This window comes from Mus caroli, unplaced genomic scaffold (assembly GCF_978045245.1).
Source record: "Mus caroli unplaced genomic scaffold, Mus_caroli_1 scaffold_11, whole genome shotgun sequence".
NCBI classification, from domain to species: domain Eukaryota; kingdom Metazoa; phylum Chordata; class Mammalia; order Rodentia; family Muridae; genus Mus; species Mus caroli.
The window spans coordinates 84,348,840-84,363,708 of NW_028227266.1; positions in this window are offsets into that span (position 1 = coordinate 84,348,840).

Here is a 14,869-nt window from a genome sequence, read left to right on the forward strand (position 1 = left end):
TACAGTCTTCAAGAAAATGGTTGTAATTGGAGATTGCTGTGTGAACTGATATAAGCTAAACACAGAAAAGCAAATACCACATTTTTTCATCGTATGTGAAATGTAGGGAAAGACACATGGAATATAAGGAGAGTATTAATGAAAAGAAGAAAATAGAAGGGAGGGACAAGGAACAAAAAGAAAAGGGAAATAAATGTGATCAAACATGTCATATGCATGCACAAAATATACTCTTTCTTAAAGTAGTTACATGTTAATGAATTCTTTTAAAGAGAGAGAGAATAAAGATCTCTTTTCCTTCACATGTTCAAACAAGGTTATTGATCGAGTGAGATGATGACCAAGTAATCAAAGATACCTTAAAATAAAATCTATCTGACCATAACTCCTTGCTCTTGCATGCCCTAGTGTCCAAAACTAATGAGTACTTTTTTTTTCTTAAATCCACTTAAGCTGTGTCATTTGGACTCAATTAACCCTGCCAACTAAGGCAGGACCACTCATGTCTCTCACCTTAGCATTCCTTCTTAACAAGTGTACATCCCAGATTACTAGAAAGAGAACGCAATGCTATCAGTATGCTAGTTCCAATACTGTTTGTATTGTCAGGTTGTATCCATTGTATGGATATGTTGGGTTTTGACACTTAATCTATAAGGAAAAAATAAAAGCAAAGATTCTATAAAAGGAAGAAAAAACAGCAAAGAGTCTTCTCAGTGAGTAACTAACCTGTCAATCAACCCAGCATTGCTACAACCTATGAAAAGGTAAGTAGGTTTCTGAAGACTAAGACTTCTTTCCTGTTTAATCAAAAATAATGTAATTTATAAGAACAGGGAGAAAAATGGCAATTGGTAAATTGGTTCAAGGCCTCTACTTAGCGTTGTGTAAAATCTTTGTGTGAATTTAAAAATTAAGCTGTTCCTCAATTCCCAAAGAAAGTAAATTTATTATTGCACAATGAGACTCATGAACATCACCAGTCCAATTTGGGAAAATAAGAATGTAGGCAGCTGACCGCTTTGGCATCAGTAAGTGACTGGCCCAGGGGGATGATAAGCAGTTTATCTCATGTCATTATTTTTCTTGGTAAAAAGCAATCCTTCTTTTGATTCATCACATTTAATGATAGTTCTAGAACATTGTCTCCAGAGAGACTCTCCACTACTGGGCATCAGAAGAGAGTCTATCTATCCTGGTTACTCAATGCCAAATCAATTCTGATTCAAGACCAAAGCTAATATTAGAAGGGAAAAAAGTCTTCGAGTGTTTGTTTATTTTAAAAGAACAAAATCTACTCTAGAGAATAGCGAAGTGTAATCCTTCTTCCCACAGGAGTGTGGTGATGGGTGCTATATGAGGCCAGGCCTGGGAGAAAAGACAAGGAAGGTTGTTTTGTTCTGTTTTGTTTTGTTTTGTTTTGTTTTGTTTTGTTTTGTTTTGTTTTGTTTTGTTTTGTTTTCCCCCTCCCATTTTCAGACTAGCCATCTGTGACTTAAAAGAAAAGAAAAGACAAAAAAAAAAAAATGTCTTGGAGAATCTTTCCCTGTGGCCAGTGTCTTTGAGAGTTCACTTTCTGTTCAGAATGTGAAAGGGACATAATTATTTCCATGTCTGACTAATATGTGCTTGTTTGTGAAAGACTCTAATCCCATAACCCATCTGGATCATGGTCTTGGTGTGTATTGAAACTCAAAAAATAAGGGCTGTTTTCATCCCAATGACTGAGTCACCGTGTCCTTGGGCAAGTTATTTTCTCTGTGTGTAGCCGATTTAAAAACACTCAGTTAACTGTGTCCCTGACCCCCTTACCTCACTGGGAAGCTGTCAGTGTTAACAAATAATAAACCCATATTTTTAGAGTAGAAAGAGAGAAATGGCTTAGATTGTTAATATTATTTTTTTGTCTCTTAAATCCATTTTGTGCATCATAAAATTCCAAAGTGAATGTCAGGGAGTCAAAAGGGAGTTGGAGTTCTCATAAAGATACAAAAACCGTAGTTGACTTTGTAAGACAAATCCTATGAAAGCCACAAAAGCCAATTACATTGATTTATTTGAAATAGAAAAGAGTGGTTTTGTACAGAAAGCAAATTATTAAACAAATAAAAAATTAGAAAGTAGGCCTTATTAGGAAAAGCATCGCAGTATAGCAAATATACCCTGATCAGGAATGGAAAGAAATTCAGGGTCTAGTTCTTGATTTCTAATTTGTCACTGGGCTTCTCTAAGTGTCAGTTTATTAAAGAGAAAGGAAATGAAAGGTCTATAGAAATAATTGTAACCAAGTCTGCTGTATCAAACAGAACAACATCTCAGTGAGCTGATACAGAAACTATTCCCTAAATTTATAGAGCACTGTGCTGTGCAGGCAGTAGGTTGAGTGGCTAATGCTGAGCCAACTCTGCCTCCCCTCTAGTCGCCATAGCATTGCTTTATTTGCTTCAAGGACAGTGGTTACACCAATTTTCTTGGACAAGAAGACCATGCCCAGCATGTTCCACATGTTCCACATAATTAGAATTCCCACCCAGCCATTTTTCATTTTGACAGACAAAAAAAAAAAAAAAAAAAAGCTTGTGTTTCATGTTTAGGCTATCCTATGATTGAAATAAAAAGCTTTTGAAACTGGGGGACTGGGAAACAACAAACTGTCTTCTTCTCAGAAGCCTGAGGCTCTTCTGACACAGAGGTGTGTTAGTGACACAGGAGTCAGTCTTCCATTCAAAAAAAAAAAAAAAAAAATCAAGGATAGGGTTTGTGGCAGAAAATTTGCAACATTTTAGAATATAAGATGAAAAGAAAGCAGTTTCTCTAGAAAACTCCAGTGTTTTCTTCAACACTGAGATTTAGCCTGCATATCAGAAAAATCACAGAACAATTAATTAGGAATCACATGGAATGTCCTTAACAGCTTTGTCTCATGGTTAATATCTGACCATTCTGACTTAGCTCAGAAAATTAGCTCTCTACATTTTAAACATTCGATTTGTTCGGTTTTCATGGGTCACTCCAACTCATCTTTATGTCATGTTGTCACTAAATCCCATTATGCTTATACGGGGGCATGGGGCCAGCCCTTGCAGTGCTCCTGGTGTGCTCTTGCCTGTCTTTCAGTGGTCCTAGAGCATCACTCTTGAACATCTGGCTTGAGAGCCTTCAGCTGCTTTGCTCTGTCTCTCCATTCCTTCTTCCTCTGTGTTGTACTTTCAGGTCATCTTGGGGAATGTCCCATGGGAAGTGAGCTCTCAGATGCTAGTCATCATAGGTCTGTGTGTGAGGAGGATGACTAAAAGTAATGAACCTAGGAAAATATTTACAAGAACAACTTCATGATTACAAATAAATATTAGAAATATGTGTGAAGGAGAGGAAGAGAGAAAGAATCGTTCCTCAAAACTGAACATCAGATGAGAAAATTGATTTATTTTAGGCATGAGGTTGTTACAAAGGCAAATAGAGAAGACTTGGAAAATCAATGTTCCTCCCGTATTTCTCTTACCAATTTCTAGACTTGTGTTCCTCTTTCCCTTACTGTGATGGTTTGTATATCCTTGGACCAGGGAGTGGCACCATCTGAAGGTGTGGCCTTGTTGGAATAGGTGTGACCTGGTTGGAATGGGTGTGTCAATGTGGGTGTGGGTATAAGATACTTACCCTAGTTGCCTGGAAGTCAGTCTTCCACTAGCAGCCTTTGGATGAAGACATAGAACTCTCAGCTCCTCCTGCACCATGCCTGCCTGGATACTGCCATGCTCCCACCTTGATGATAATGGACTGAACCTCTGAACCTGTAAGCCAGCCCCAATTAAATGTTGTTTTTTTATAAGACTTGCCTTGGTCATGGTGTCTGTTCACAGCAGTAAAACCCTAACTAAGACACTTACTTTCATCAACTCTTGGGAAATCTCATACACTGTCTTTTGATCATCATTACCCCTTCCCCACACTTCCCAGGATCCATGCCTCCCCTACCCACTTAACATAATTCATCTTCTTTTAAACCCATCAAGCACAATTTGTGCTACCCATATATCCTTGGATATGTGACATTATCCTGGAGTGTGTTCCACAGATCAGGAGTCCTACCCTTAAAAAGACTGACTTTCCCTTTCTCAGCCACTATCAATACCCAACAGCTACTCAGCTAAGGGTGAGACTGTATGACTTCCTCCCCTCTCCATGCTTGGATTTTTGTCTAATGTGCAATTGTGTAGGTCACATTATGCTGCCGCAGCTGCTATGCTCCGCTGTATCTATAAACCAGAGGAAGAAGGAAGGGAAATAGAGAGCAAAACAGCTCTAGGTTCCTAAGCAAGATGTTTAAGAGTGATGCTCTTGCAGCCTTATTTATAATAGCCAGAAGCTGGAAAGAACCCAGATGCCCCTCAACAGAGGAATGGATACAGAAAATGTGGTACATTTACACAATGGAGTACTACTCAGCTATTAAAAAGAATGAATTTATGAAATTCCTAGGCAAATGGATGGATCTGGAGGGCATCATCCTGAGTGAGGTAACATATTCATAAAGGAACTCACACAATATGTACTCACTGATAAGTGGATATTAGCCCAAAAACTTTGGATACCCAAGATATAAGATACAATTTGTTAAACGCATGAAACTCAAGAAGAATGAAGACCACACTGTGCCCCTTCTTGGAATTGGGAACAAAACACCCATGGAAAGAGTTACAGAGATAAAGTTTGGAGCTGTGAAGAAAGGATGGACCATCTAAAGACTGCCATATCCAGGGATCCATCCCATAATCAGCTTCCAAACGCTGACACCATTGCATACACTAGCAAGATTTTGCTGAAAGGACCCAGATATAGCTGTCTCTTGTGAGACTATGTAGGGGCCTAGCAAACACAGAAGTGGATGCTCACAGTCAGCTATTGGATGGATCACAGGGCCCCCAATGGAGGAGCTAGAGAAAGTACCCAAGGAGCTAAAGGGAACTGCAATCCCATATGTGGAACATTATTATGAACTAACCAGTACCCCAGAGCTCTTGACTCTAGCTGCATTTGTATCAAAAGATGGCCTAGTCGGCCATCACTGGAAAGAGAGGCCCATTGGACTTGCCAACTTTATACACCCCAGTACAGGGGAATGCCAGGGCCAAGGGGTGGGGGTGGGTGGGTGGGGGACTGGGGGGGGGAGTGTATTGGGGACTTTTTGGATAGCATTGGAAATGTAATTGAGGAAAATACCTAATTAAAAAAAAAAGAGTGATGCTCTTGGACCAGTGAAACACAGGCAAGAGCACACCAGGAGCTTTGCAAGGGGCGGTCCTATGCTCAAGTGTAAGCATCATGGAATTAAATAGCATTAAATGGGTTCTCTATAAAACATGTTATCCTTCTAGTCATGTATTGCCTCTGGCTCTTACAATCTCTCCACACTCTCTTCCCAATGATCCCTGAGTATTGGGAGGAGAAGATGTGATATAGATGTCCCATGTTAGGGTTGAGCATTCTGAGATCACTTATTCTCTTCACATTTATCAGTTCTATCTCTGTTGATCCCCATCAACTGAAAAAAGCAGTGTCTCTGGTGGGGGTTGAGCAATGTAATCACCTAAGGTATAACAGGAGTTCATTTACCACAGGAATAGTATAAGGTTCTCCTCCAGTACCTTTGACCTGTTTAGCTACAAGGTTCTTGGCCCAGATGATGATGCCAGGTATCTGCTTCAGATTGTGAAATGGCCCTTAAATCCAATCAGACAGTGGAGAGTTCTTCCAATGATGCTCATTCCACTATTGCCCCAGCAGACATGCCCTGCCTGTCACAGTTGTAGCTCACGGGGTGAGCAGCCAGGGAGGGTTGATGATGACTCTTCTCCCCGGTAGCATACATAGCACATTGAAGCACAACAGATGGATGGACAGTGAAAACACAGAACATTTATAAAGCAGTATCATTCAGCTAAAAATTATGAAATTCACAGGTATAAAGGTGGGTCTAAAAACATTCTGAGTTCTTTAACTTGGGCCCTGAAAGACAAACATCATGTTTTCTCTTATTTCTGGATGTTAGTTCCAAATTTTCAGATATGCATGATTCTTTTGGAATACTCATAGAGGTCAAAAATTATATCATGGGGATGCACCTCAAGGAGGGGAGTAAACATGCAATGGTATAGCAGATTGTAGGGGAACAAGGAACAGGAAGGTTAAATGGGGTAGGGGTTGGGGCAGTGCATAGGAGAGGATATGGAGACAGATCATTAACACTAAAGGCTTCTGAGGGGACTACAGAGGTATGTGAGCAGTTCAGAACACTGGTAGCTGGACTGGACACTGGTTCAATTACTAGCACCAATGGGTGTCTCACAACCATCTGTAATTCCAGTTTCAAAGTATCTAATGCTTTCTTCTGCCCTCTATTGCCAACGGGGACATAAGTGGTTACAGATATATATGCAGGCAAAATGCCCATACACATAAAATAACATTTTAAAAAATTAAAAGAACTCCCAGAAGTCTTATGCAAAACTACTATAGAGGCTTTGTAGAATACACAAACACACACACATACACACACACACACACACACACACACACACACACACACAACATAAATGGAGATATCATATAATGGAGAAAAGATGCTTCTAGTAGACACCACAGGCTAATAAAAAGTCTAATGCCAAGAGTAGGCTACATTTTATGGGGTCCAGTAAGGTCCCATAGACTCTCAGACATTCCTAGCTCATACCAGTACATGTGCCAGTGCATGTGGTATGTGGTTCACCTCCAGAATTTGTTGCTAAGACCATGTGCTAAGACACTTGAGTCATAGAACATGGAGAAAGCAAACTGCTACTGACTGTGTTTTATTCTCTTTACAGTAGAAAGAATCACCTGGCTAAAATTATCAGTAGCGAGTTGGAGGGTGGGAGTTAATGAGAAAAATAAAGAGGATTGTCAGAAACTTTAACCTGTACCTACTTTATCACTCTCTATGGACTGTTGAATACATAGAAGTGATGCCCTGTAACTTAGGAGGGCTTGCATACCATGCATCAATCTTGGAAACCAGCTACAAACATGTAAACAAGCTAGCCTGGAAAAGAAGAAACCATGGCTCAATATTCCACATCCCTCAGCTCCAGACAGTCATGTGAGTGAGACCAACCTGTTCCTGCCAGAACTCAACAACAGGAATCAGCTGTATCAGTTGACTTAGCAGTACTGAGCAGAGATAAGTAAGCATTCCCAGACACAGATAACAGACATGTGAGCGATAAGACACACAGAAAAGAAACTGATACACGGTCATTTTGTCAATTCTCTGCCAGGTACTCACACAAGTCTAGACACAGCAGAAGCTTTCAGGTCTCATTCTACTACCTGGATTATCTGGAATTCAGAGTTGTTCTATGAAACTGATTCAAAAAGATCATTTCCTTTTCTTTCTTTCTAATTTTTAATGCATCCTACGTTCCTACGTATTTCCATTAATGTTATTTCTCTTTTTTAAAATATATTTATTTATTTTTAATTAGATATTTTCTTTATTTACATTTCAAATGTTATCCTCTTTCCTGGTTTCCCTTCTGAAAACCCCTCCCTCTGACACCCCCCTCACTGCTCACCAACTCACCCACTCCCACTTCCTGGACCTGGCATTCCCCTACACTGGGGCATAGAACCTTCACAGGACCAAAGGCCTCTCCTCTCATTGATGACCAACTAGGCCATCCTCAGCTACATATGCAGCTGGAGCCATGAGTCCCACCATGTGTACTCTTTGGTTGGTGGTTTAGTCCCTGGGAGCTCTGGGGGTACTGGTTAGTTCATATGGTTGTTCCTCCTAGGGGGCTGCAAACCCCTTCAGCTCCTTGGGTCCTTTCTCTAGCTCTTTCATTGGGTACCCTGTGCTCCATCCAATGGATGACTGTGAGCATCCACTTCTGTATTTGTCAGGCACTGGCAGAGCCTCTCAGGAGACAGCTATATCAGGTTCCTGTCAGCAAGCACTTGTTGGCATCCACAATAGTGTCTGGGTGGTGATTGATGGATTCCCCAGGTGGTCCCTCCTTCAGTCTCTGCTCCACACTTTGTCTCTGTAACTCCTTCCATGGATATTTTGTGCCCCCTTCTAAGAAGGATCGAAGTATCATCCTTCTTAGAAAAAAGATAATTTCTACCAATAATCTTACATGTTATAAAATGACATTTGTAAAATGTTCAGTACAAAGTCATTGCTTTTTCTAATTTCCAATCAGAAGATATTTGATCCAGTTTGTAGCTGAGTACCCATGGGTAAGATAAGTTGGATAGGGACCACGAGTTGAACTGTGGATTTGGCCCTACTCTAAAGCCCAGGTGTGAACACTACACAAAGGTGTCTTCCTATAAACACAGTGGTATTGTCCCAGAAGACCACTAAACCTCAGGCTTCCATGGTAGAAATGGTAATAACAAAGTGTATCACAAGGCAAAGGAGGCAAAGGGCAGCTGGAAAGAGGACAGTTACATAACACCTGCTGTGTCAGAACAGCAGACAAGCACCGGAGGAGCCTTGCCTCCTCCTGAGAATGTTGGTCTCCATGGCAAAAGAGTGCAAAATCAGACAAGGCAGTCAGAACCTGGAAGGAGAGGGCTGGGGTCACAAAGACTCAGAAGACTGTTCTCTGGTTTCTGCCCTCTGAGTCACCAGTCACCATATTGCTGCAATATTTCCAGGTTTCCCAATAAGTGTTAAGGGGGGCAGACAAGACAGAAAGTCTCTTACCATGGTCAGATTCTTGGATATGAAGTAAAATTTTTCCCATCTATTCTAAGAGTATGGCAAAACATTGTTTTCTTACTCTGTATATAAGATAATCTACCCAGTCTTCATGAAAATTACTCCATGGAGTGCTCTGAAAATATCCTGTTTTGTTGTTTTTTTTTTTTTTTAAGAATCAAATTATAATTAATCCCTTTGTGTAGAATTAACAGTAAAAACACACTTCTCACCATGATGATATACTTACTGATGTAAGTTGATGTAAATTGATGATGATTCCTTTATAATATGATTTACATATTGTGAAGGAAGAGCCACAGCCAGGGAGCAAGCCACACCACACCGATGACCACCCATGTCACATCCATCCATGCCCTGTTCAGGGCTGAGACATCTGCAGCATATGTTATCTGAGGCTGTAATGATGCCACCAAGGGCCATATCTGGGTCCATGATCCTACTCCAGTGCAGGTCTGTGTTGATGTCTGTGGCCTGTGTTGCCACTGAAGTCTAGGTGGATGTCCGTGGTCTACACTGCAACCTGAAGTCACATAGATGTCCAATGTCCATAGGCCTGTCTGAGTCAGTAGTCCAGACCTACTGCAGCAGGGAGAAGTGTTAGTGGACTGTGATTTCATCAGACCTGAGGCCCATGATTCCTGCTATTGCTAATGTGAAGAACAAGGAGGCCACATTTGTCATGATGTCAATAACCATAGATGCACAGTGGGGGTGGGGGGTGTCATGGAAGGTTTCTATGGCAACCCCTACCCCCACCCAAAAGTAACAGACTAGTCAGGAAGCCATTGAAGAGAACTCTTAAAAACTATGATAGAGATTTCAAAGAATAGTCCTCCACAACTCATGGCTTCTATCAGAGATGATGGAGAAGGACTCAGTAATGTTTAAAAGGCAAGCCACTAAGAATTTGACCAGACATCTTGGGTCCCAGGTCCCACAGAGACCAGGCTGCACAGGTAAGAGTGCGCACTGCAGAAGTGACACAACTTCTGGGACAGGCAGAAGTGACACAGCTTCTGGGACAAACCCCATTTCGGGCTCCAGACATCCAGGCACCTTCTCTGCCAGAGGAGAGGTGTGCTCCAGGGAGGGCTCTGACTGCCTGAGCAGTCCTTCAAAGACCAGTCTGCGCAGGTAAGAGTGAGTACTGCAGAGGCAACACATCTTCTGGGACAGGCCCTGTGTCAGGCCTTCATCTTCAACCAGGAGGCATGTCTGAATGCCAGACCTCTGGGCACCTTCCCTACAGGAGGAGTGCTTGCATGCAGAGAGTACTCTGACCACTGAGACTCAGGAGACAGCTGGACTCCCAGGACTGCTGACAGAGGCAAACAAAATCACAGGAGGAACAATCTCCAACCAGAGAGGACTATAACAACTAACTCCAGAGATTACCAGATGGTGAAAGCAAACGTAAGAATCCTACTAACAGAAACCAAGACCACTCACCATCATCAGAACCCAGCACTCCCACCTCAGCCAGTCTGGGATCCCCAAAACACCTGAAAAGCAAGACTCAGATTTAAAATCATATGTCATGATGCTGGTAGAGGACATCAAGAAGAGCATTAATAACTCACTTAAAGAAATACAGGAGAATAGTGCTAAAGAGGTAGAAGTCCTTAGAGAGGAAACACAAAAATCCCTTAAAGAGCTACAGGAAAACACAACCAAACAGGTGATAGAATTGAACAAAACCATCCAAGACCTAAAAATGGAAGTAGAAATAATAAGTAAAAGCCTAAGAGAGACAACTCTGGAGATAGAAATCCTAGGAAAGAAATCAGGAACCAAGACACGAGCATCAGCAACAGAATACGAGAGATGGAAAAGAGAATCTCAGGTGCAGAAGATTCTATAGAGAACATCAGCACAACAATCAAAGAAAATGCAAAATGCAAAAAGATCCTAACTCAAAACATCCAGGAAATCCAGGACACAATGAGAACCAAATCTACGGATAATAGGAGTAGATGAGAATAAAGATTTTCAACTTAAAGGACCAGCAAATATCTTCAACAAAATTATAGAAGAAAGCTTCCCAAACCTAAAGAAAAAGATGCCCATGAACATACAAGAAGCCTACAGAACTCCAAATAGCCTGGACCAGAAAAGAAATTCCTCCCTACACATAATAATCAAAACAATAAATGCACTAAATAAAGATAGAATATTAAAAGCAGTAAGGGAAAAAGGTCAAGTAATATATGAAGGCAGGCCTATTAGAATTACACCAGACTTCTAACCAGAGACTATGAAAGCCAGAAGATCCTGGACAGATGTTATGCAGACCCTAAGAGAACACAAATTCCAGCCCAGGCTACTATACCCAGCCAAACTCTCAATTACCATAGATGGAGAAACCAAAGTATTGCATGATAAAACCAAATTCACACAATATCTTTCCACGATTCCAGCCCTTCAAAGGATAATAAAGGGAAAACACTAACACAAGGACGGAAACTACACCCTAGAAAAAGCAAGAAAGTAATCCTTCAACAAACCTAAAAGAAGACAGCCACAAGAACAGAATCCCAACTTTAATAACAAAAATAACAGGAAGCAACAATTACTTTTCTCTAATTTCTGTTAACATTAATGGACTCAATTCCGCAATAAAAAGACATAGACTAGTAGACTGGCTACACAAACAGGACCCAACATTTTGCTGCTTACAGGAAACCCAACTCAGGGAAAAAGACAGACACTACCTCAGAGTGAGAGGCTGGAAAACAATTTTCCAAGCAAATATTCCGAAGAAACAAGCTGGAGTAACCATTCTAATATCGAGTAAAATTAATATTGAGCCCAAAGTTATCAAAAAAGACAAGGAGGGGCACTTCATACTCATCAAAGGTAAAATCTACCAAGATGAATTCTCAATTCTGAATATCTATGCTCCAAATACAAGGGCAGCCACATTCATTAAAGAAACTTTAGTAAAGCTCAAAGCACACATTGTACCTCACATAATAATACTGGGAGACTTCAACACCCCACTCTCACCAATGGACAGATCTTGGAAACAGAAACTAAACAGAGACACAAGGACACTAGCAGAAGTTATAAAACAAATGGATTTAATAGATATCTACAGAACATTTTATACTAAAATAAAAGATATACCTTCTTCTCACCGCCACATGGTACCTCCTCCAAAATTGACCATATAATTGGTCACAAAAAGACCTCCACAGATACAAAAATATTGAAATTATCCCATGCATCCTATCTGATCACCACGGACTAAGGCTGGTCTTCAAGAACAACATAAATAATAGAAAGCCAACATTCACATGGAAACTGAACAACACTCTACTCAATGATTCCTTGGTCAAGGATAAAATAAAGAAAGAAATTGAAGACTTTATAGAGTTTAATGAAAATGAAGCCACATACCCAAACTTATGGGACACAATAAAGGCAGTCCTAAGAAGAATACTCATAGCCCTGAGTGCCTCCAAAAAGAAACTAGAGAAAGCAGACACTAGCAGCCTGACAGCACACCTAAAAGCTCTAGAACTAAAGGAAGCAAATTCACCCAAGAGGAGTAGACAGCAGAAAATAATCAAACTCAGGGCTGAAATCAACCAAGTGGAAACAAAAAGAACTATTCGAAGAATCAACCAAATGAGGAGCTGGTTCTTTGAGAAAATCAACAAGATAGACAAACCCTTAGCCAGACTAACTAGAGGGCACAGGGACAGTATCCTAATTAACAAAATCAGCAATGAAAAAGGAGACATAACAACAGAATCTGAGGAAATCCAAAACATCATCAGATCCTGCTACAAAAGGCTATACTCAACAAAACTAGAAAACCTGGATGAAATGGACAAGTTTCTAGACAGATACCAGGTACCAAAGTTAAATCAAGGTCAGATTAACGATCTAAACAGTCCCATTTCCCCTAAAGAAATAGAAGCAGTCATCAATAGTCTCCCAACCAAAAAAGTCCAGGACCAGATGGGTTTAGTGTAGAGTTCTATCAGACATTCAAAGAAGACCTAATTCCAACTCTCCTCAAACTATACAACAAAATAGAAACAGAAGGTACTCTACCCAGTTAATTCTATGAAGCCACAATTACTCTGATACCTAAACCACACAAAGATCCAACAAAGAAAGAGAACTTCAAACCAATTTCGCTTATGAATATCAATGCAAAAAATACTCAATAAAATCCTTGCAAACTGAATTCAAGAACACATCAAAATGATCATCCATCATGTATAAGTAGGCTTCATCCCAGGGATGCAGGGATGGATTAATATACAGAAATCCATCAATGATATCCACTATATAATCAAACTCAAAGACAAAAACCACATGATGATCTCGTTAGATGCTGAAAAAGCATTTGACAAAACCCAACACCCCTTCATGATAAAAGTCTTGGAAAGATCAGGAACTCAAGGTCCATACCTAAACATTATAAAAGCAATATAAAGCAAACCAGTAGCCAACATCAAACTTAATAGAGAGAAACTCGAAGCAATCCCACTAAAATCTGGGACTAGACAAGGCTGCCCACTTTCTCCCTACCTATTCAATATAGTACTTGAAGTCCTAGCCAGAGCAATTCAACAACAAAAGGAGATCAAGGGGATACAAATTAGAAAGGAAGAAGTCAAAATATCACTATTTGCAGATGATATGATAGTATACATAAGTGACCATAAAATTTCCACCAGAGAACTCCTAAGGCTGATAAACAGCTTCAGTGCAGTAGCTGGATATAAAATTAACTCAAACAAATCAATGGCCTTTCTCTACACAAAGGACAAACAGGCTGAGAAAGAAATTAGGGAAACAACACCCTTCACAATAGTCATAAATAATATAAAATACCTTGGTGTGACTCTAAGGAAGTGAAAGGTCTGTATGATAAGAACTTCAAGTCTCTGAAGAAAGAAATTCAAGAAGATCTCATAAGGTAGAAAGATCTCCCATGCTCATGGGTTGGCAGGATTAATATAGTCAAAATGGCTATCCTGCCGAAAGTAATCTACAGATTCAATACAATCCCCATCAAAATTTCAACTCAATTCTTCACTGAGGTAGAAAGGGCAATTTGCAAATTCATCTGGAATAATAAAAACCTTGGATAGCAAAAACTATTCTCAACAATAAAAGAACCTCTGGTAGAATCACCATGCCTGACATTAAACTGTACTACAGAGCAATTGTTATAAAAACTGCATGGTACTGGTACAATGACAGACCGGTAGATCAATGGAATAGAATTGAAGACCCAGAAATGAATCCACACACCTCTGGTCACTTGATCTTTGACAAGGGAGCTAAATCCAGCCAGTGGAAAAAGGACATCATTTTCTTTTTTCTTTTTTTTTTTACTTATTATTATTTTTATTATATATTTTCTTCATTTACATTTCCAATGCTATCCCAAAAGTCCCCCATACTCTCTTCCCCCACTCCCCTACCCACCTACTCCCACTTCTTGGCTATGCCGTTCCCCTTTACTGAGGCATATAAAGTTTGCAAGACCAATGGTCCTCTCTTTCCACTGATGGCCGACTAGGCCATCTTCTGATAAATATGCAGCTAGAGACATGAGAACTGTTTAGTTCATATTGTTGTTCCACCTATAGGGTTGCAGTTCCCTTTAGCTCCTTGGTTACTTTCTCTAGCTCCTCCATTGGGGGCCCTGTGATCCATCCAATAGCTGACTGTGAGCATCCCCTTCTGTGTTTGCTAGGCTCCAGCATAGTCTCACAAGAGACAGCTATATCAGGGTCCTTTCAGCAAAATCTTGCTAGTGTATGCAATGGTGTCAGCGTTTGGAGGCTGATTATGGGATGGATCCCAGGGTATGGCAGTCTCTAGATGGTCCATCCTTTCAATGTCAGCTCCAAACTTTGTCCCTGTACTTCCTTCCATGGGTGTTTTGTTCCCAATTCTAAGAAGGGGCAAATTGTCCACACTTTGGTCTTCATTCTTCTTGAGTTTCATGTGTTTTGCAGCATTTTCAAAAAATGGTGCTGGCACAACTGGCGATTATCATGTAGAAGAATGAGAATTGATCCATTCTTATATCCTTGTACAAAACTCAAATCTAAGTGGATCAAAGACCTC